Source organism: Phyllobates terribilis, unplaced genomic scaffold (assembly GCF_046119375.1).
Source record: "Phyllobates terribilis strain yellow unplaced genomic scaffold, ASM4611937v1 Scaffold_11__3_contigs__length_659146591, whole genome shotgun sequence".
Taxonomy (NCBI): Eukaryota; Metazoa; Chordata; class Amphibia; order Anura; family Dendrobatidae; genus Phyllobates; species Phyllobates terribilis.
In genome coordinates, this window is record NW_027362771.1 from 603,244,808 (window position 1) to 603,266,029 (window position 21,222).

Here is a 21,222-nt window from a genome sequence, read left to right on the forward strand (position 1 = left end):
CAGGATTAATCTTCCAGGAAGTAGGGACATCCAACCTAACAGCAGACGGGTTAACAACCTGAAGCACTTTAAATGGACCCAAAAACTTAGGACCTAGCTTTTTAGAGGGAATTCTGAACCGCAGGTTCTTCTAGGACAACCAAACCATGTCACCAACAGTAAACAAAACCTCTTTACGTTTCCTGACAAAATACTTCTTGGACTCCTTGTTAGCCTCTTGAAGGTGGCAATGTACATTAGTATAAACTCTCTCCAAATCACTGAAAAAATTCTCTTCCACCGGCACAGCCGACCCCAATTTGGAGAACGAACCAAAAGACAGATGTCTCCCAAAACAAAAAAAAAAAGGAGAACACCCAGCAGAGGAGGATGTATGATTGTTAAGTGCAAATTCTACAAGTGGCAAAAACTCAGACCACACCTCTCGATTGTCCACCACAAAACAATGCAAAAACTGTTCAACATCCTGGTTCTTTCTTTCAGTCTGTCCATTAGACTCAGGATGATAAAATGACAAATGGACTCCCAACCAAAAAGCACGGCAAAAGCGAGCCACAAACTGAGGTCCTCTATCAGAAACAATATCCGTGGGAACGCCATGGAGCTTGACAATCTCATTAACAAACACCTTAGCGGGTGTCTTGGCGCAGGGCAACTTAATGAATGGAACCAAATGACACATCTTACTAAAATGGTCCACGACCTCCCAGATGACAGTAAAACCCTCGGACACAGTAATAAAATCCATTGTGACATGCGTACAAGGCGCACTAGGAACCTCCAGAGGGCAAAGCAACCCCGCAGCAGGAGTATGTGAAGCTTTTGACCTAGCACACACAGTACACTGACGCACCCACTTGATGACTTAATTCTGCCATCCAGGCCACCAAAAACTGCGACTCATAAGTCTCTTAGTCTCCAAAATTCCTGGATGACCTGCCAACCGAGACTCATGACACTCCACAAACAAATCTCTCCTAAAAGCTCTAGGCATGAACAACCTCCCATGGGGAGTGTTAGATGGAGCATCATCTTGAGCTTTCAGAATCCCATTCTCCAAAACGGAGTCTAAAGCCGCCACCACAACTTCTTTCTGTAAAATGCTCTCCTCCTCCTCGGCACCGACCACAGGAGAGAAGCTGCGAGATAAAGCATCGGCTTTAACATTCTTAGTACCAGGTATATAGGTAACAGAAAAATGAAACCGATAAAAAAAAAGTGCCCACCTAGCTTGACGGGCATTCAAGCGCTTGGCAGAATCCAGATAGATCAAATTCTTATGATCTGTGAAAACCTGAACAGGAAATATAGCCCCTTCCAAAAAATTACGCCAATGTTCAAACGCGAGTTTAATAGCCAGCAACTCCCGATTTCCAACATCATAATTCAGTTGGGTTTCTGAAAATTTTTTCGAAAAGAAGGCACAAGGATGTACTCCATCCTTGTTCTCCTGAGACAAAACTGCTCCGACCCCCACCGATGAAGCATCGACCTCAGCCAAAAATGGCTTGGTCTCATCGGGCTGCATAAGGATAGGGGCAGAACTGAACCTCTCTTTGAGATACTCAAATGCTTCAATGGCCTCAGTAGTCCACTTGGCCGTATTCGCACCTTTCCTGGTGAGATCGGTTAGAGGTTTAACAATTACAGAAAAATTCTTAATGAATTTCCTGTAATAATTGGCAAAACCCAAAAATCTCTGTATAGATTTCAAACCAATAGGCCTAGGCCATTCCTGCACAGCCTGAACCTTCACAGGGTCCGTCTCAAAGCCCTCACTGGAGACAATGTAGCCCAAAAAACTAATTTTCTGCACAGCAAACTCACATTTCTCCACCTTAGCAAAGAGTGAATTATCACTCAATAACTGCAAAACTTCACGTACGCTCTGCCAATGGGACTCTGGTGAATAAATCAAAATGTCATCCAAATACACAACCACATTCTTACCAATCAAAGGTCTCAGGACGTCATTAATAAGGTTCTGAAAAAATGCAGGTGCATTGGTAAGACCAAAAGGCATCACCAGAATCTCAAAATGACCTACTGGAGTGTTAAAAGGAGTTTTCCATTCATCACCCTCCTTCACTCGTAACAAATTGTATGCCCCCCGGAGATCAATTTTGGAGAACCACTTGGCTGCTACTAACTGGTTAAATAAGTCAGGAATTAACGGCAATGGGTGGGAATTGCGTACGGTAATCTTATTAATTTCACGAAAATCCAGACATGGACGTAAACCGCCGTCCTTTTTTTTAACAAAGAAGAATCCAACTGCCACAGGCGACTTAGAAGGTCTAATGTGAACAGCAGCCAGGCTAGTCTCTATGTACTCCTCCAAGGCCTTTCTTTCAGGGATAGACAGATTAAACAAGCGACTTTTGGGAAGAGTAGCACCCGGAACAAACTCAATGGCGCAATCATAATCCCTATGAGGAGGTAAAACTTACAACTCCTCCAAAAAAAAAGCCCTCCAAAAATCTTGAATAGGTACCGGTAATTCCCCTTTTTCCACAGCCGCAAAGCTACCAATACAACATTTATCATAGCACTTTGGACTCCAAGACTTAATCACATTACTAGATCAGTCAGATAAAGGATTGTGCAGTTTTAACCAAGGCAATCCTAGAACAACTGGAGAGGGCAAATTATCCAAAACAACCAAGTCCAACATTTCTTGGTGAACTCCATTGACAGTGAGGGGAAATGCAGCAGTCTTGTGAGTAATACATTTCAAAGGAGTGTTATCAATTGCAATCACAGAAATAGGTGATGACAAAGGTTTGGATTTCAATTTAAGGTTTTCCTAAAACCGTTTATCAATCACATTAAGTGTGAACCACAATCCAAAAATACCTGAAATTCAATCAAATCTCCATGCAAAGTAGTACTCTGAGAAAGAAATACTCCTGCAGAGTGTAAACACGCTATACAGGCGTAACTGACCTTTTTTTTTCTTTACTTAAACGACGCTCACAATACTTAATCAAATGGTCTTCTTTACCACAATAAAGACACAATCCCTCAATAAACCTCCGGTCTCTTTTCTGAGAGCGGAATAACATCCCCCCAACCTCCATCTGTTCTCCGCCATCAGAGCAGATTTTCTGGGGACTAAGACCTGACATAACAGGAGTCTTTACCTCATTAAGCCTGCATCTCAGTCTCCTGTCTATACGAACAGGTAACTGCATAGCATCCTGCAGAGTCTCAGGTCCAGGGAAAGCAATTAGCAAATCCTTAACCCTTTCACTCAGACCAGCAAGAAATAAACATCTCAGTGCAGGATTATTCCATTTAACTTCTGAAGCCCATGTCCTGAAGTGTGTGCAATAATTTTCAACATCATCTAACCCCTGATTCAAATGTCTGAGTTCTGATTCAGCAGAGGAGATTTGATCAGGATCGTCAAATAGTAGACCCATAGCATAAAAAAAATCTTCAACAGACCTTAAACATGGATCATTAGGCTGGAGAGAAAAGGCCCACCCCTGTGGTTCATTGCGCAAAAGTGACATAATAAAACCAATGCGCTGTGATTCATTTCCAGAGGACCTTGGTCTCAAACAAAAATATAAATAACAAGCATTTTTAAAGGAAAAAAAATCTTGCTGTTTACCATAAAAAATATCAGGAAGTCCTACCTTTGGTTCGACAAAATGTGCTCCAGAACAGCTACTCACGTGTTGCCGGAGCTTGGACACCTCCAGAGACAATCCCTGCAGGCGTTGAGCCAAATCTTGAACCGAAACCATACTGATTCCCGGATTTCTTTCCTTAAAGTTTTTGTTTGGGCTGGACTTACTGTTATGATCTGCAACATAAACTAGGGAAAGATGGGGAGAGCTGTCCCTACAGTAAGACTAAGCTGAGTACCTACATTGTAGCGGGCAACCTGTTCCTTGTGAACAGACCCGCCTTCGTCCTTGGATAGTCTGAATGGAGACCTATAGAGAAAGGGAGGGGTCATTAAAAGAACTAAGGACTGGGACAAAAATGGGACACCTCCTAACTAGTGTTGAGCCACCCCCGTAGTGTATGAGTTCGGTTCGGTTCGCCGGACACCCGTGTGTTCGCCGAACTGTTCGTCGAACTGTTCGTCGAACACCTTCGAACACCGTTAAAACCAATGGCAGGCAAACAAAACACATAGAAACACATAGAAAACACCTTCAAAGGTGTCCAAAAGCTGACAAACTGCTCAGAAGACTTAACTAACACATGGAAAAGTGACAAGTACATATAGTCATGCGAAAAGAAAAGAGGTGGAGGAGTAAAAGGAGAGGGAGACAAAGATATAGGCATGTCATGCCCTTCTGAAATCCAAAAAGTGAGAAGCCGACACGGCCAGCCGTTCCTGCCCGTGCCACCTCCGTGTCGCCGGGTTTGTGCCAGAGCCGCGGTGGACCCTGACGGCCAGCCCCCCTCTCCCAATACTGGTGCCTGTCCGCTGGTGGGTCGAGCGAGCCCCCCTGTGGTAGAGGCAGCTCTAAGCTTTTTAATTTAAATTGTCTCTCTAATTTGAATGAATACACTTTAAATCCTTTTACAAGGATCTATTGGAGGGCAAGTCTCATGCCAGCAGCCGCGTAATTCCAGCTCCAGTAGCGTCCACTAAAGCTGCTGCAGTTAAAAAGCTTTTATAAGGATCGAGCTCGGCTGTCCACCGCAAGGCGTCCTACCGCCAGTCCCAGCCCCTATGCATTGGGGTGCCTCCTGATGCTCTTCACTGAGTATCCCATGGTCCCGAAGCATTTCCTTTGAAAAAATTAAGTGTCCAAACTACAGGTGGTGTAGCTTGCTTAACAGCCAGGATAATCCGTTGACTAGCAGACACTGCTACTAAGCACAAAGTATTTCCTGGGCTAGATGCAGTTAAAAATTTGTAATTAGATACTCTCGTTGGATGCTGAGAAAGCATTCGATAGAGTCTCCTGGCAAGCCATATATTATTCTCTTAAAAAGCTTGGGGTAGGGGTCTAGGGGACCCTTTTATAGCCAAAATCACGGCCCTGTATCGCAATACGTCACCTAGGCTGAAGATAAATGGAACTGTAGCACCCTGAGGGCTCGGTTGCTACAGAGGTATTGCACCTCACCCAGAGGTGTGATATCTCACTGTCAGGTAAGGATGGAGTGTGGATCAGGACCCGACACCTGCATGCATTACACCACATTGCCGTGGGGCAGGGCGACCAATATGCCCCTGAGATGGGTACGACAGTCCCTGTCCCTGGCTGGAGTGGGGGGAGGGAACACTGAGGAAGGGGAACCCTGTAGTGCAGGAGCAGGGAGGAAGCAGTTCCTGGGTGCATTGAGAAGGGAGTATAAAAGGTGGGCACCATCTTAGTTCAGTGCAGAGAAGTCTGAGCAGAAGTGACAGGGAGCAGGGGCTCTGCATGAGCTCTGCTCCGGAGGCGGGCCTAGCAACAGAGGCCCAGGCCTGGAAGAGGGAGAAGGAAGGAAGAGGAGCGGAGAAGGCTCCAGGAACGAGGAACGAAGGGATCCCAGGGGTGCGGACGGGCGAGTCGCCACCGCACGCCCGAATCCCCCTGCGTGGAGGGGTCAGGCCAAAGGGGGAGATCGGTCCCCGAAACTAGTGGAGGCGGGAAACGACCCTCAGCTAGAAACCGGAGGCTGTGACATTTTATGTGGCGCAGCCCCTCGCTACACCCGCTAGGAAGGCACCACATAGGGTCAGGGAAACTGGCGCCAAGTTTACCAAGAGGAGGCCCGAGGCAGCCGGACAGAAGGGTTGGTAAGAAAGGCCAGACAAAGGACACACAAAGGGGGTCCTGTGAAGTGCTCCAAAGTTATCTGGGAGTTGTCTGAGCCCCTCACCTGGTGAGCACAGTACGACGTGGGCAGCCGTTACCTGCAGAAGTAGTATGGATAATAAGAACTGTGAGTAAAGGCCCTGAACTGCATCACTGACTCCATGTCATTACTGCTGCTGCCCTGCACCATCACCCCCATCCTCTGCATACACTGCCCTGAGGCTATACTCCTCCCGTTGGGAGTTATGCTACGCTCTGCTGCACCCACAACACCAGCCTCAGCGGTCTGCCCTGCAGCGGCGGTTCACTCTGACCGCAATCCACGGGTGGCGTAGTCGAATATTTAAACATCAAAACCACATAAATAGTTCCGCCACTGGTTTGACCACCCTGAGCCACGGAACCGGGTCGCCGCCACGGAGACTACAACCACCAGCATCCACCAAAAAGGGTCCGGCTCCGGGTGTCCCAAGGCCCAGGGGGCGAGTCAGAACATTTTCATCACCTTTCATAATCACCAATGGGACAAGGCAGGGATGTTCTCTGTCCCCTCTCTTATACATCCTAGTGACGGAGCACCTGCTCTCATCAATTCGCCATAACCCCAATATTAGGTGGATTGAGGTAGGAGGCACCGAGTACAAGTGCTCTCCATTTGCTGATGATGTCCTAGTATATATCAATCAATCACATATATCCATCCCTGCTGTTATGGCTGAAACAGATCACTTTGGTGCATGGTCAAATTTTAAAATCAATGCAGCGAAGTCTGAGGCCCTCGATGTCTCCCTCCCCAAATCCATACAGGATTTCATCCAGTCCAACTTTCCCTTTGCCTGGCCCTCACAGGGTATCAAATACTTAGGAATTCCTATTCATAGAGTCCTCTCCCGTCTATGTTATCTTAATTTTGGGCCCTTTATTGAACAACTCCATACAGACCACGGTTGGCAAGTTAGAACTGTAAGATTCACTACGTGAACCACTGTTGTTTTGTGGAAAAGCACATGTACACTGTGTTCCAAATTATTATGCAAAAAGTGTTTAGGAGTGATAAGGGAAGAATTTGTTTGTTTGTCAGTTAAACTCATTGATGGTAATGTGTGTCAGGGCTCTTTATATCACTGTAAGCAATTGCAGACACCTGTGCTAATTAGTTTGGCAGGTGTGTCCAATGAAAGGCAAGACTACTTAAGAAGGCTGTCTCACATTATTAAGCAGCCTACATTTTCTGCCAAAATGGGAAAGAAAAAGGATGTGTCGGCTGCTGAGAAGCAACAAATTGTGGAGGGTTTAGGTCAAGGCATGACTACAATCAACATTGTGCGATGATCAGGATGAAGTGTCTTGGCAATCAAGAAGTATGTAGCTGATTCACAGTACAAACGTGTGCGTGCTGATAAGGGCAAATTGAGGACTCTTTCCTACAGGCAATTACGTCAGGTTAAAAGAGCAGCGGCAAAAAAGCCTTGTCATAGCAGCAGACAAGTTTTTGAAGCTGCTGGTGCCTCCAACGTCCCCCGAACAACAAGATGCAGGGTCCTTCAGAGGTTTGCAGCTGTGCGTACGCCATCCTGTCGACCTCCTCTATCCACTTCACACAAGCAGAAACGGCTCCAGTGGGCCAAAAATTACATGAAGACTGATTTCAAAACTGTTTTGTTCACGGATGAGTGCTGTGCAGCGCTCGATGGTCCAGATGGATGGAGTGAAGGATGGCTGGTTGATGGACACCCCACGCAAACACGGCTACAGCGCCAACAAGGAGGAGGTGGAGTAATGTTTTGGGCTGGAATCATGGGGATAGAGATTGTCGGCCCCTTTAGGATCCCTGAAGGGGTAAAGATAAACTTCATAATGTATGTGGATTTTCTCAAACAGCACTTCCTGCCATGGTTCAAGAAGAAGAACCGTGTATTCCACAGCAAGATCATTTTTATGCATGATAATGCATCATCTCATGCTGCACATAAAACATCTGCATCTCTGGCTGATATGGGCATAAAAGGGGACTGTAATGGGTCTGGGAGGCGGAACCTCTGAGCAACTTATACAAGGGGGCGGTCCTTGTAAGGAAGCGGGTGGCGACCAGGGAAGACAGGCAGGTAGTCACAGCAGGTGACCGGGACAGTCTCTGGGTAAACGGGCAGGAGGTCACAGCAAGTGACCGGGACAGTCTCTGGGTAAACGGGCAGAAGGTCACAGCTAGTGACCGGGACAGTCTCTGGGTAAAGGGTAGGTACGACCTGTGACGGCTGAGCCTCCAGGTAGGCTAGCAGGCAGATGGCAGATGTGTGCTCCCAGGTGAGCAGGCGAGAGTCTCTGGATAAGCAGGTGGTCACAGCATGTGACGGCGGAGCCTCCAGGTAGGCTAACAGGCAGGTAGCAGATGAGCGCTCCCAGGTGAGCGGGCAAGAGTCTCTGGACAGGCAGGTGGTCACAGCACGTGACGGCGGAGCCTCCAGGTAGGCTAGCAGACAGGTAGCAGGTGAGCGCTCCCAGGTGAGCGGGCAAGCTGGTCCATAAACAGACTGACAGGTGTCGGAAGGCAGACCGTCGGACCTCAGGCTAGCAAGCAGGTAAGCGGATAACAGGCAGGAATCAGACAGCAAACTGGCAGGAAACTGGCAGGTAACTGGCAGGTAACTGGCAGGTAACTGGAAACGGGACCTGAGGGCTGAAGCAGAGTAGTGAATAGTGCAACAACATTGCTCGGGCACCTCCATTTTGGAGGAGGTGCCTTATATATGGTAAAGTCCTCCGGCCATTTGCCGGGGACTCCTTAGGACAGCGCACGCGGCCCCTTTAAGCACCGTGGCCGGGAAGGAGCGCGTACTGCCAGCAGAGCGGGAGGAAGACGCCGGGCTCGGAGCGGAGAGGTGAGGGGAACAGCGTCCCTGCCTAGCAGGAGGCAGGGACGCCGACGCTACAGTACCCCCCCTTTAGGCCCCCCTTTTTTAGGCCAGACAGAAATTTAGCAAGGATGAGAGGGGCATGGATGTTCTCCCGGGGCTCCCACGTTCTCTCCTCAGGACCAAACCCCTTCCAATCTACTAGAAAAAAGGTCTTTCCTCTTACCCTTTTGGTGGCCAGAATGTTCTCTACCTCAAACTCGTTTTCAGCGGAAACCAGAGCAGGAGGCGTTAAGTACCACGGGTTTGAGGAGAGATACATGGAAGGAGTTAGGGATCCGCAAGTTGGCCGGGAGTTTCAATTTATAGGCCACCGGGTTGATCTGACTGATGACCTCCAGAGGACCGATGAACCGAGGCCCTAACTTATAGGAAGGAATCTTGAGCCGGACATACTTGGACAAGAGCCAGACTTTATCTTCAGGACGGAATTGAGGAGGATCCAGACGTTTTTTGTCAGCGTGTCTTTTCATACGCTCGGACGACTGAAGGAGTGCGGACCGGGTACTCTCCCACATGGAGGAAAATTTAACAAGAGATTCCGCAGCCGGATTATTCACCAAGGTGGAGACGGGAAATGGGATCCGAGGATGCTGACCGAAGACTACAAAAAACAGGGATTTGGAAGAAGATTCGCTCTCGTGATTGTTGTAGGAGAATTCGGCCCATGGCAGGAGATCCACCCAGTCAGAATGGTGGGCATTAACAAAGTGCCGGAGGTAACTGGTCAGGATCTGATTGATCCGCTCCACTTGACCATTAGACTGAGGGTGGTAAGCGAAGGAGAAGTCCAGGGTGACGCCTAGCAGTTTACAAGTGGCTCTCCAGAAGCGTGAGGTGAACTGTACCCCACGATCCGACACGATGTGGAGGGGCAGGCCATGAAGGCGGAAGATGTGGTGGATAAAGTCTTTAGCCAGCTCGGGTGCAGATGGGAGGCCTGGCAGGGGAACGAAATGAGCCATCTTGGAAAAGCGGTCAGCGACCACCCAAATGACCGTACAACCGGCAGAGACGGGGAGATCGGTTATGAAGTCCATAGCTATATGCTGCCAGGGGGCAGCAGGTACTGGCAGAGGAAGGAGGCGACCGGCTGGCAGGTGTCTCAGAACCTTGTTGCGGGCGCAGGACACACAGGCAGAAACAAAGTCTATTACGTCCTTGTGCAGGGTAGGCCACCAGTAGTGCCGGGTAATAAGCTGGAGGGTCTTTTTCTGACCGGCGTGGCCAGCTAGTTTAGACGAGTGACCCCAGTGTAGGATCTTCTCCCGATCAGGTACGGATACGAACGTCTTACCGGGAGAGAGACGATTTAGACTCACGGGAGCCACCTGCATTACTCTGGCGGGATCGATGATATGTTTAGGTTCTTCCTCGAGATCAGACACCAGAAAGGATCGGGACAAGGTGTCCGCTTTGATGTTTTTGTCAGCCGGGCGAAAATGAAGAACAAAATCAAAGCGAGCAAAAAACAAGGACCACCGGGCTTGGCGCGGGTTAAGTCTCTGGGCATCCTGGAGGTAAGCCAAGTTCTTGTGGTCAGTGTAAATTATTACCGGGTGAAGAGCCCCCTCGAGCAGGTAACGCCACTTCTCCAATGCCAGCTTGATGGCCAATAACTCTCGGTCTCCTATGGAATAGTTGCGCTCAGAAGAGGAGAAGAGTTTGGAGAAGAAGCCACAAGTTACCATTCTCCCGGAAGATGATATTTGGGTAAGTACCGCTCCGGCTCCAGAGGAGGAGGCGTCAACTTCCAGGAAAAACTGCTTGTTGCCGTCCGGACGATGCAGCACCGGGGCGGAAGAGAAGGCCTGTTTTAAGGAAAGAAAGGCCTCCTCTGCTTCGGGCGGCCACTCTCTGGGATTAGTGCCCTTACGAGTGAGCGTGGAAATTGGGGCAGTCCGGGAAGAGAAGTGCGGTATGAAGAGACGGTAGTAGTCGGCGAAGCCCAGGAACCGCTGAATAGCCTTCAACCCCTCCGGTCAAGGCCACTTCTCGATGGCAGACAGTTTCTCAGGATCCATTCGTAGGCCGGTCTGAGAAATTATGTAGCCCAAAAACGGAAGCGAGGTCTGCTCAAAGAGGCACTTCTCATATTTAGCGAAGAGGTGGTTCTGCCTGAGCCTGAGCAGGACCTGACGAACATCCCTCCGGTGAGTCTGGAGATCCGGAGAGAAGACCAAGATGTCGTCCAGGTACACCACTACGCAGGAGTAGAGAAGGTCCCGGAAGATGTCATTGACCAACTCTTGAAAGACGGCGGGAGCGTTACAAAGACCAAAGGGCATTACCAGATATTCATAGTGGCCATCCCGGGTGTTGAATGCAGTCTTCCATTCATCCCCCTGAAAGATACGGACCAGGTTGTACGCCCCACGGAGGTCCAGTTTGGTGAAGATTCTAGCCCCCCTCAGACGATCAAATAATTCCGGAATGAGCGGAAGGGGGTACTTATTCTTCACCGTGATCTGGTTAAGGCCTCTATAGTCTATACAGGGACGGAGAGAGCCGTCCTTCTTTTTAACGAAAAAGAAGCCTGCTCCCGCCGGGGAGGTAGATTTCCGGATAAATCCCCGGGCCAGATTCTCCTCAATATATTCGGACATAGACCGGGTCTCAGCAGCGGACAACGGGTAAATACGCCCACGGGGAGGAGTAGTACCGGGTAACAGGTCGATAGGACAGTCGTATGGTCTATGAGGGGGTAATGTCTCTGCCTCCTTTTTATTAAAGACATTAGCATATGACCAATAAGGAATCGGAAGTCCAGGTAGATTAGTTGGGGTAGGAGAAGGACAAACGGGATGAACGGGAACCAAACAAGTCTTATGGCAGTCCTGTCCCCAGCGAAGGACTTCTCCGGTCTGCCAGTCAAGCACGGGTGCATGTTTCTGGAGCCAAGGTAGGCCTAGTAAGAGGGCGTGAGAGAGTCCAGGCAGAACATGAAAGGAGATGCTCTCAGAATGCAGCATTCCCACCTGCAGATTAATGGATTCGGTGATGAGTTGGATGGGACGTGGTAAGAGGCCCCCATCCACGGCAGCGACAGATAAGGGTACAGCCAGAGGTTTGGTGGGAATGCGGTATTTTTCTACCAGGGACAGTGAAATAAGATTCCCGGCTGCTCCAGAGTCAAGTTGGGCTAGTTCGAAATAACGGTTCTCCCCGCAGATGATTGAGACTGACAGCAGCTGAGATGGAGAGGGTTTATTCTTGTCTAGGACGACCTCTCTGAGCGATCCTAGACACAGGCGTTTCCCGACCTCTCTGGGCAGGTACGGATCCGGTGCTCCTTACTGCCACAGTAGAAGCAGCTCCCCTCGGCACGGCGTAAGTCTTGACGGGTTTTGACCATCTTGATCTGGTCGACCTGCATAGGCTCAGGAGAGTGTGCCTGGGGAGTAACGGAGGGAGTGACGGGTTTCTGGAAGGTAGGAGCTAGACGTGGAAACCTCCTCTCATGGGTGACCTCTTTGGCGCGCTCCTGGAACCGTAGGTCAATCCGGGTGTCAAGAGTTATTAAGTCGTCGAGAGTGGTAGGAACGTCCCGACCGGCGAGTTCATCTTTAATACGGCCGGACAGACCCTCCCAGAAGACAGATACCAGAGCGTCGTTATCCCAGGCCAGCTCCGAGGCAAGGGTACGGAACCGTATGGCATTTTGGCCCACGGTAAGACTTCCCTGACGGAGGCGTAGCAGAGGCGAAGCCGATGAGGTCTTCCGTCCGGGTTCATCGAAGACTTTCCGGAAAGCCGTGAGAAAGGCTGACAAGTCGGCCACCAGGGGGTATCTTCTCTCCCATAGAGGATTTAGCCAAGCCAGAGCCTCCCCCGTGAGGTGGGACATGATAAAGGCCACTTTGGACCGGTCGGAGATAAACTGGTGGGACAAGAGTTCAAAGTGCAGGGTGCACTGGTTTATGAAGCCCCAAGCTTGGGCGGAGTCACCTCCGAAGTGAGGAGGTGCGGAAAGCCGGGGTCCAGGACAGGATACCATGGTGTTGGTGGGCAGCGGCGCTGCCGGGTTGCGGTGGTTGCTGGTGGAGCAGTCAGTGTGTCCAGGCGGGAGTTGACATTCCGCAAATGACTCAGGATGGACTCCTGTTGGGACCTCTGACGGGACAGTTCATGACATAGGTCCGAGAGCGAGGGAGCTTGGGTGCCACCGGGTTCCATGGCCCGAGCAAACTGTAACGGGTCTAGGAGGCAGAACCTCTGAGCAACTTATACAAGGGGGCGGTCCTTGTAAGGAAGCGGGTGGCGACCAGGGATGACAGGCAGGTAGTCACAGCAGGTGACCGGGACAGTCTCTGGGTTAACGGGCAGGAGGTCACGGCAAGTGACCGGGACAGTCTCTGGGTAAACGGGCAGGAGGTCACAGCAAGTGACCGGGACAGTCTCTGAGTAAACGGGCAGGAGGTCACGGCAAGTGACCAGGACAGTCTCTGGGTAAAGGGTAGGTATGACCTGTGACGGCTGAGCCTCCAGGTAGGCTAGCAGGCAGATGGCAGATGTGTGCTCCCAGGTGAGCAGGCGAGAGTCTCTGGATAAGCAGGTGGTCACAGCATGTGACGGCGGAGCCTCCAGGTAGGCTAACAGGCAGGTAGCAGATGAGCGCTCCCAGGTGAGCGGGCAAGAGTCTCTGGACTGGCAGGTGGTCACAGCATGTGACGGCGGAGCCTCCAGGTAGGCTAACAGGCAGGTAGCAGATGAGCGCTCCCAGGTGAGCGGGCAAGAGTCTCTGGACAGGCAGGTGGTCACAGCACGTGACAACGGAGCCTCCAGGTAGGCTAACAGACAGGTAGCAGGTGAGCTCTCCCAGGTGAGCGGGCAAGCTGGTCCATAGACACACTGACAGGTGTCGGAAGGCAGACCGTCGGACCTCAGGCTAGAAAGCAGGTAAGCGGATAACAGGCAGGAATCAGACAGCAAACTGGCAGGAAACTGGCAGGTAACTGGCAGGTAACTGGAAACGGGACCTGAGGGCTGAAGCAGAGTAGTGAACAGTGCAACAACATTGCTCGGGCACCTCCATTTTGGAGGAGGTGCCTTATATATGGTGAAGTCCTCCGGCCATTGGCCGGGGACTCCTTAGGACGGCGCGCGCGGCCCCTTTAAGAGGGGGGGAGCGCGCGCGCGCCCCAAGCACCGTGGCCGGGAAGGAGCGCGTGCTGCCAGCAGAGCGGGAGGAAGACGCCGGGCTCAGAGCGGAGAGGTGAGGGGAACAGCGTCCCTGCCTAGCAGGAGGCAGGGACGCCGACGCTACAGGGACAAACTTATGGTGTGACCCCCATGCTCCCCTGACCTCTACCCCATTCAGAACCTCTGGAGCATCATCAAAAGGAGTGTTTATGATGGCGGGAGGCAGTTCACATCTAAGCAACAGCTCTGGGAGGGTATTCTGTCCTCATGCAAAACAATTGAAGCAGAAACCATCCAAAACCTGACAAATTCAATGGACGAACAAGGGGTCCTATGTAAAAATGTAACATCACCTAGAATAAAGTTTTGAGTTGAAAACTGTTTGATTTCAGTTTCTAATAGCCTGCTAATGCTTATAATTTCAAAAATGACCATTTTTTTGGTCTTTATTAAAATGAAAAGGTTGATCGAAAAGTTTGGGGGATCTAAGAGTGTGGCAACCCAGTAGTCATGATTACTTCGAATTCTGACAATATGAGGGTCATATTGCAGGTAGTGCAGCAAGAAGGCACTTATGTGTCTTGCGCATCTCGGAGCCCCAAAATTATTTTCCGGGCTAGATGCAGCTAAAAATGATTATTAATTTTAAATCTGGTGGAGCTTAGTATAGATGGCCTAATAGGATCAGTGCTGCACACTGCTACAAAGCCCAAATTATTTTCCAGCCAAGATACAGATAAACATGATTAGTAATTTTAAATCTGGTGGAGCTTATTATAGATGGCCTAATAGAATCAGTGCTGCACACTGCTACAAAGCCCAAATTATTTTCCAGCTAAGATACAGATAAACATGATTAGTAATTTGAAAGCTTAAAACGGTTGGTGAGGTGATTTTAACCAATCATCAAGCTTTTACTCTCCCCAGGATGACACAGGGGATAGAAAAGTCGTTTCGGATCCATGATTTGTTCATCTTTATGAACGTGAGTCTGTCTACATTATCAGTGGAGAGCCGCGTGCGCTTATCTGTCAGCACACCACCAGCAGCGCTGAACACACGTTCAGACAGAACGCTGGCTGCGGGGCATTACAAGATCTCCAAGGCGTAAGTGGCTAGCTCCGGCCATTTATCCAGATTGGAAGCCCAAAAAGAGCAAGGGTCCAGTGACACAGTCATGGCTTCAATGTTTACTTGGAGATACTCCTGTACCATCGTCTCTAGGCGCTGACTATGTGTCAGACTTCTTGTCTCCTGTGGCCTTGCAAAGGATGGGCTAAAGAAGTGGTGAAATGATTCCGCAAAATTGATGTTACCAGCAGATACTGTGGTTCTATTACGGTTTGAGTGCTGAACACTCAACGGTCCCACGGTTGGCAAATTGGAACTGTGAGATTCACTACGTGCACCACTGGTGTTTTGTGGAAAAGCACATGTAAGATTCTGCAATAGTCTCTGCTGATACTCCTGCATGCGTGCATCCCTTTCTATGGCAGGAATAATTTCTGCAAATTTACTTTTGTACTGGGGATCTAACAGTGTGGCAACCCAGTAGTCAGAATTATTTCCAATTCTCACAATTCGAGGGTCATGTTGCAGGTAGTGCAGCAAGAAGGCACTCATGTGTGTTGCGCATCCAGGAGCACCAAGTCCCTGTTGTGTTGGTGGCGAGGTAACAATCATGCTTCCTTCCTCTGTCCTCTCCCCCCAACCTCGCACAACAGAAATGTGATCAAGGTCTCCCTCATCTGATGAGTCTTCCATCAGTTCGTCCTCCACTTCTTCCTGGGCTTCTGCACCTTCCTCACTAGTTTGGCTGCTACCATGCGCCCTGGTAAAACCATCTCCCCCACCCTCACATGCCTGCCGCCTTGGTGCTGCCGACCGTCTGGACCTTGCAGATGTTAGCCCTTCCCCATACAACTCCTCCTCCTCTACTTCCTTCACCTCCTCTTGTGCCACCACCTGACTCCGAATTCTGTTTAACATGTGCTCCAGCATGTAAATCACCAGAATAGTCATGCTGATAATGGCATCGTCAGCACTAAACATCGTCGCCATTTCAAAACTGTGCAGAAGGGTGCATAGGTCCCTGATCTGAGACCACTCCTCCAGCGTGATTTGCCCCACCTCTGGATCTCGTTGGCCCAGGCTATACGTCAGAACGTATTGCACCAGGGCTTGTCGGTGCTGCCACAGTCGCTGCAACATGTGCAGAGTTGAATTCCACCGGGTAGGCACATCGCATTTTAGCCGGTGAAGTGGCAGGCCCAACAACTTCTGTAGAGATGTAAGTCGCTGAGCTGCGGGATGCGAACGGCGGAAGTGAGCACACAGCGACCGTGCCCTCTGCAGAAGGCCATCTAGTCCGGGATAGTGGGCTAAAAATTGCTGGACAACCAGGTTCAACACGTGAGCCATACAAGGCACGTGTGTGACATTGCCCCGGCAAAGGGCCGCACCCAGGTTTGCAGCATTGTCGCACACGGCCTTCCCTGGTTTCAGGTCCAGTGGAGACAACCATTCATGAAATTGGTTCTCCAGAGCTGACCACAACTCCTCAGCTGTGTGACTCACATTTTCCAGACATTTCAAAGTAAAAACCGCCTGATGATGCTGAGCCCTACTGCCAGCATAGTAAGAAGGTGTGCAGGATCCCTTCTGCACAGTTAGAAAGCTTGTGGCATGACCAGACAGTCTTTGGGTGCAGGCGGAGGACCGAGAGGAGGTTGAGGAGGCAGAAGCAGTGGAGGAACTTTGACATAAAGAGGATTGACGCACAACTCGTGGGGACGGCAAGACTTGGACAGCAGCCCCTTGTCCTGCTGTCACCATAGTTACCCAGTGCCCAGTCAGCGACATGTAACGCCCCTGTCCATGCCTACTCGTCCAAGTGTCTGTGGTGAAATGCACCCTGTCACACACAGAGTGTCTCAAAGAATCGGTGATGTTGTGTGCGACATGCTGGTGGAGCGCAGGCACACCTTTCTTTGAGAAGTAGTGCCGACTGGGCATCTGGTACTGGGGCACTGCGACGGACATAAGGTCTCGAAAATCCTCTGTGTCCACCAGGCGGAAAGGCAGCATTTCTGTAGCCAAGAGCTTGCAGATGGTGAAATTCAAACTCTTAGCTTTCTCATGGCTAGGAGGAAATGGTCTTTTACTTGTCCACATCTGAGGGACCGAGGGCTGGCTGTTGTGCTGAGACGGGGTTGATAAGGGTGTCCCCAGCAAACTGCCGGTCTGTGAGGAAGATGCAGGCGGACATGTTAGGTTGCCTTGATCCAAAGGTGGTGCTATTGATGTCGGACAGCGCTCAACACCAGCTGGTGTTACCACCTCCAAAGAAAATGATGACCTGCCAATCACGCTGGCTGTTGCGGGTAAAGAGGTGGCAGGTCTGCGCCCCAAAAAGGTGTGACTGCTGTCCCCCCAGTCACAGAGGATGAAGAGGCCGCGGATGCACAAGATATGGCAGACGGTGGTTGGCCCGGCCGGCTAGGCCGCATTGTAGCACAGTGAGCTTCCCACTGCAACTTATGCTTCATGTCCAAGTGCCGGTTCATGCATGAAGTACTCAAACTATGTATTTTTTGACCTCTACTTAGCTTTTGCTGACAAATGTTACAGATGACCCAACTCGTGTTATCTTTATCGATCTGAAAAAATGCCCAGGCTATGCAAGGCTTAGCACCCATGCGACCTGAAGAGCCACCACGACTTGTGGTGAGAGGCAGAGTTGTGTTTGAGGATGCAGTTGTTGACGTGCTTCCAGTACTACGTCTCTGTCCAGGAAGGCGCAACCTGACCTCGTCGTCACTAGCATCCTCCTCCACCTCCTCTGCTGACCTCATCTCTTGGCTGACTGTGGGTTGACAGTAAGTGGGATCTCCAACCTCATCATCATCACCCTGTGCGTTATCACACCCATCGTCCTCAGAGCCAACCTGTTCCTGCCCTGACAAAAAACTAAAGTTGTCGCTCCAATCAGGTATTTGAGTCTCATCATCGTCTTCCTCATTGCCTCCACCAACAGGAGTTACAGTTTGGGAATGAGGGTCTACATTATGGTCAGAACCTTCTGCGTCTGGTCCTGGATCCGACTCATAAAGATTCTGGGCTTCAGTGCAGATCATTTCCTCGTCTGGATTCACAGAAGCGCTGGAGTCGACCTCTGATTCCCAGGCTATAGTATGAGTAAACAGCTCTGCAGACTCAACCATCTGTTCTACCTCATACTCAGACGGGCAGCTGGAGATTTGGGAGCTGTGAGGAAGCAAGTGCGATTGGGGTGACACCTTTGAGGACTGGAGTATTTGTGATGTTGAAGTTGATGTGGAGGAGAACCCACTTAAAGGAGCACTTGATATCCATTAAAGCACCTGCTGTTTTTGTGCCTCATCTGGAATTTGTAGCGATTGGCCGTAAGAAAGGGATCTTATCACATTGTCCGCTAAAAGAAGTAGACATTTTAGTTTGGCTGGAAGATGGTCTTTCTTCTGCAGATGTTACTGTTGCTTTAACACCTACCCCACGGACACAACCTTTTTCCCCTTCCCAACACGCCTATTCCCCTTTCCACCAGCAGCAGGCCTTTTTCCACTCATTTTGGTGGTTAACTAATTCACAACTCTGGAGTTGTTTGCACAAAAAAACAATGGATGGGAACCGAGCAGAGCTGAGTGGCCAAACTGTGGTATTAGGCCAAACTATTGGCTGGGTTAGAGGCAGAAAAAAATTATATTGTTAATAGAACAAGTCCCACACACAGCTAGAAGCACAAATATTTTTTCAGAGGTAGATGCAGAAAAAAATTGTATTCAGTTTGCAACCTGATGGAGGTCAGTATAGATGTTCTAATAGAACAAGTCCCACACACAGCTAGAAGCCCAAATATTTTTTCAGAGGTAGATGCAGAAAAAAATTATATTCAATTTGCAACCTGATGGAGGTCAGTATAGATGGACTAATAGAACAAGTCCCACACACAGCTAGAAGCCCAAATATTTTTTCAGAGGTAGATGCAGCAAAAAAATATATTCAGTTTACAACCTGATGGAGGTCAGTTTAGATGGACTAATAGAGAAAGTCCCACACACTGCTAGAAGGCCAAATATTTTTTCAGAGCTAGATGCAGATAAGAATTATTTTGAATTTGCAACCTGATGGAGGTCAGTATAGATGGACTAACAGAGAAAGTCCCACACACTGCTAGAAGGCCAAATATTTTTTCAGAGCTAGATGCAGATAAAAATTATTTTTAATTTGCAACCTGATGGAGGTCAGTAAAGATGGACTAATAGAGAAAGTCCCACACACTGCTAGAAGGCCAAATACTTTTTCAGAGCTAGATGCAGAAAAAAATTATATTCAGTTTGCAACCTGATGGAGGTCAGTATAGATGGACTAATAGAACAAGTCCCACACACAGCTAGAAGCCCAAATATTTTTTCAGAGGTAGATGCAGAAAAAAATTATATTCAGTTTGCAACCTGATGGAGGTCTGTATAGATGGATTAATAGAACAAGTCCCACACACAGCTAGAAGCCCAATATCTTTTCAGAGGTAGATGCAGAAAAAAAATATATTCAGTTTGCAACCTGATGGAGGTCAGTATAGATGGACTAATAGAATGATGCTATGCCCAAAAGATTTTACTTCACTAGGTGCAGTAAAAAAATTGGTATTCTATACACAGGTGGTATATCTTGCAACACAGATAGGCTACTCCACTCACTAACACACTCTGCAATAGGCAAAAAAGGATTAGCTTTGCTAGATTCAGCCAAGTGCTGTGAAAAAAACTTGCACAGCACTGGCACAGACCTGCCTGGCAAAAACTGATAGGAACTGATGTAACTTAGTCCTGAAAAGGACAGCAATTACAATTAGTCTTTACTCCCACAATCTATTTAAGAGCACAGATAAAAAGTCGTAGGAAATGCTGTAACCTAGTCCTTAAAAGGACTGCAATCACATTCTCACATTCAAGCACATTCACATTCGTGCACACATTCTCGAAATTTTCTTCTTTTGCTCACAGACTGAAAAAGACATAAACAAGGACGAATGAATATCTTGATATTGGGAATGCAGGGATTTCCAGTTTAAAAATTTAGAATCTAGTATTGAACCCTTTTTTTCTTATGGATTCAAAGATGACAATGCTATGATCAAAGTGAAAAGAGATCCCGAAGTGCATTAAATATTCAATGTTTTGATTTCGTTTCCCAATGAATTTTCTCATCAAAGATTTGTTTATAAGATATTAATCTATAACATATATCTAGAAGACTCTATTTCAGACACTGCGCTGACAGACTGCAACACAGTTTCCAATTTCAGTTTTAATTCAGACATGGGTTAAGTATTGGAATATTGTTTTGACCTCAACATGATTTGAACACGTAACTTTCTGATCTGGAGTCAGACGCGCTACCGTTGCGCCATAAGGTCACATGAAAAGTAACTTTCCGCCAATAATTCACATGAAAAGTGTATGAATAAATTGTGGCACACCTTGAAATTTGCTTCTTTTGCTCACAGACTGAAAAAGACATAAACAAGGACGAATGAATATCTTGATATTGGGAATGCAGGGTTTTCCAGTTTAAAATTTAGAATCTAGTAAAGAACCCTTTTTTCTTATGGATTCAAAGATGACAATGCTATGATCAAAGTGAAAGGAAATCCAGACGAGCCATAAGTACTCAACGTTTTAATTTCGTTTCCCGATGATTTTTGTCAACAATGTATTGTTTATAAGATATTAATCTATAACATTTATCTAAAAGACTCTATTTTAGACACTGCGCTGACAGATAGCAACACAGTTTATAATTTCAGTTTTAATTCAAACATGGGTTAAGGTTTGAAAAATTGTTTTGACCTCGATGTGATTTGAACACACAACCTTCTGATCTGAAGTCAGACGCGCTACCGTTGCGCCACAAGGTCACATGAAAAGTAACATTCCCCCCATAATTCACCTGAAAAGTGCATGAAGGAATCGTGGTACACCTTCTTGAAATTTGCTACTTTTACTCACAGACTTAAAAAGACATAAACAAGGACAAATGAACATCTTGATATGGGGAATGCGGGGATTTCCAGTTTAAAATTTAGAATCTAGTAATGAACCCTTTTTTCTTATGGATTCAAAGATCACAATGCTCTGATCAAAGTGAAAGGAGATCCCGCCGTGCCTTAAATGCTCAACGTTTTAATTTCGTTTCCCGAAGATTTTTCTCATCAAAGTATTGTTGATAATATATTAATCTATAACATTTAACTAAAAAACGCTTTTTAAGACACTGCGCTGACAGATAGCAACACAGTTTCCAATTTCAGTTTTAATCCAGACATGGGTTAAGTTATGAAAAATTAAATT

General features: G+C 48.3%; 1 non-coding gene across 1 annotated transcript; it reads right to left on the reverse strand.

The window, feature by feature from the left end:
• Window positions 1–20,216: 20,216 nt before the first annotated feature.
• On the reverse strand, window positions 20,217–20,288 carry TRNAW-CCA (transfer RNA tryptophan (anticodon CCA)). The gene has a single exon. It is a non-coding gene; the product is annotated as a tRNA-Trp (tRNA).
• Between the last annotated feature and the right edge of the window lie 934 nt (window positions 20,289–21,222).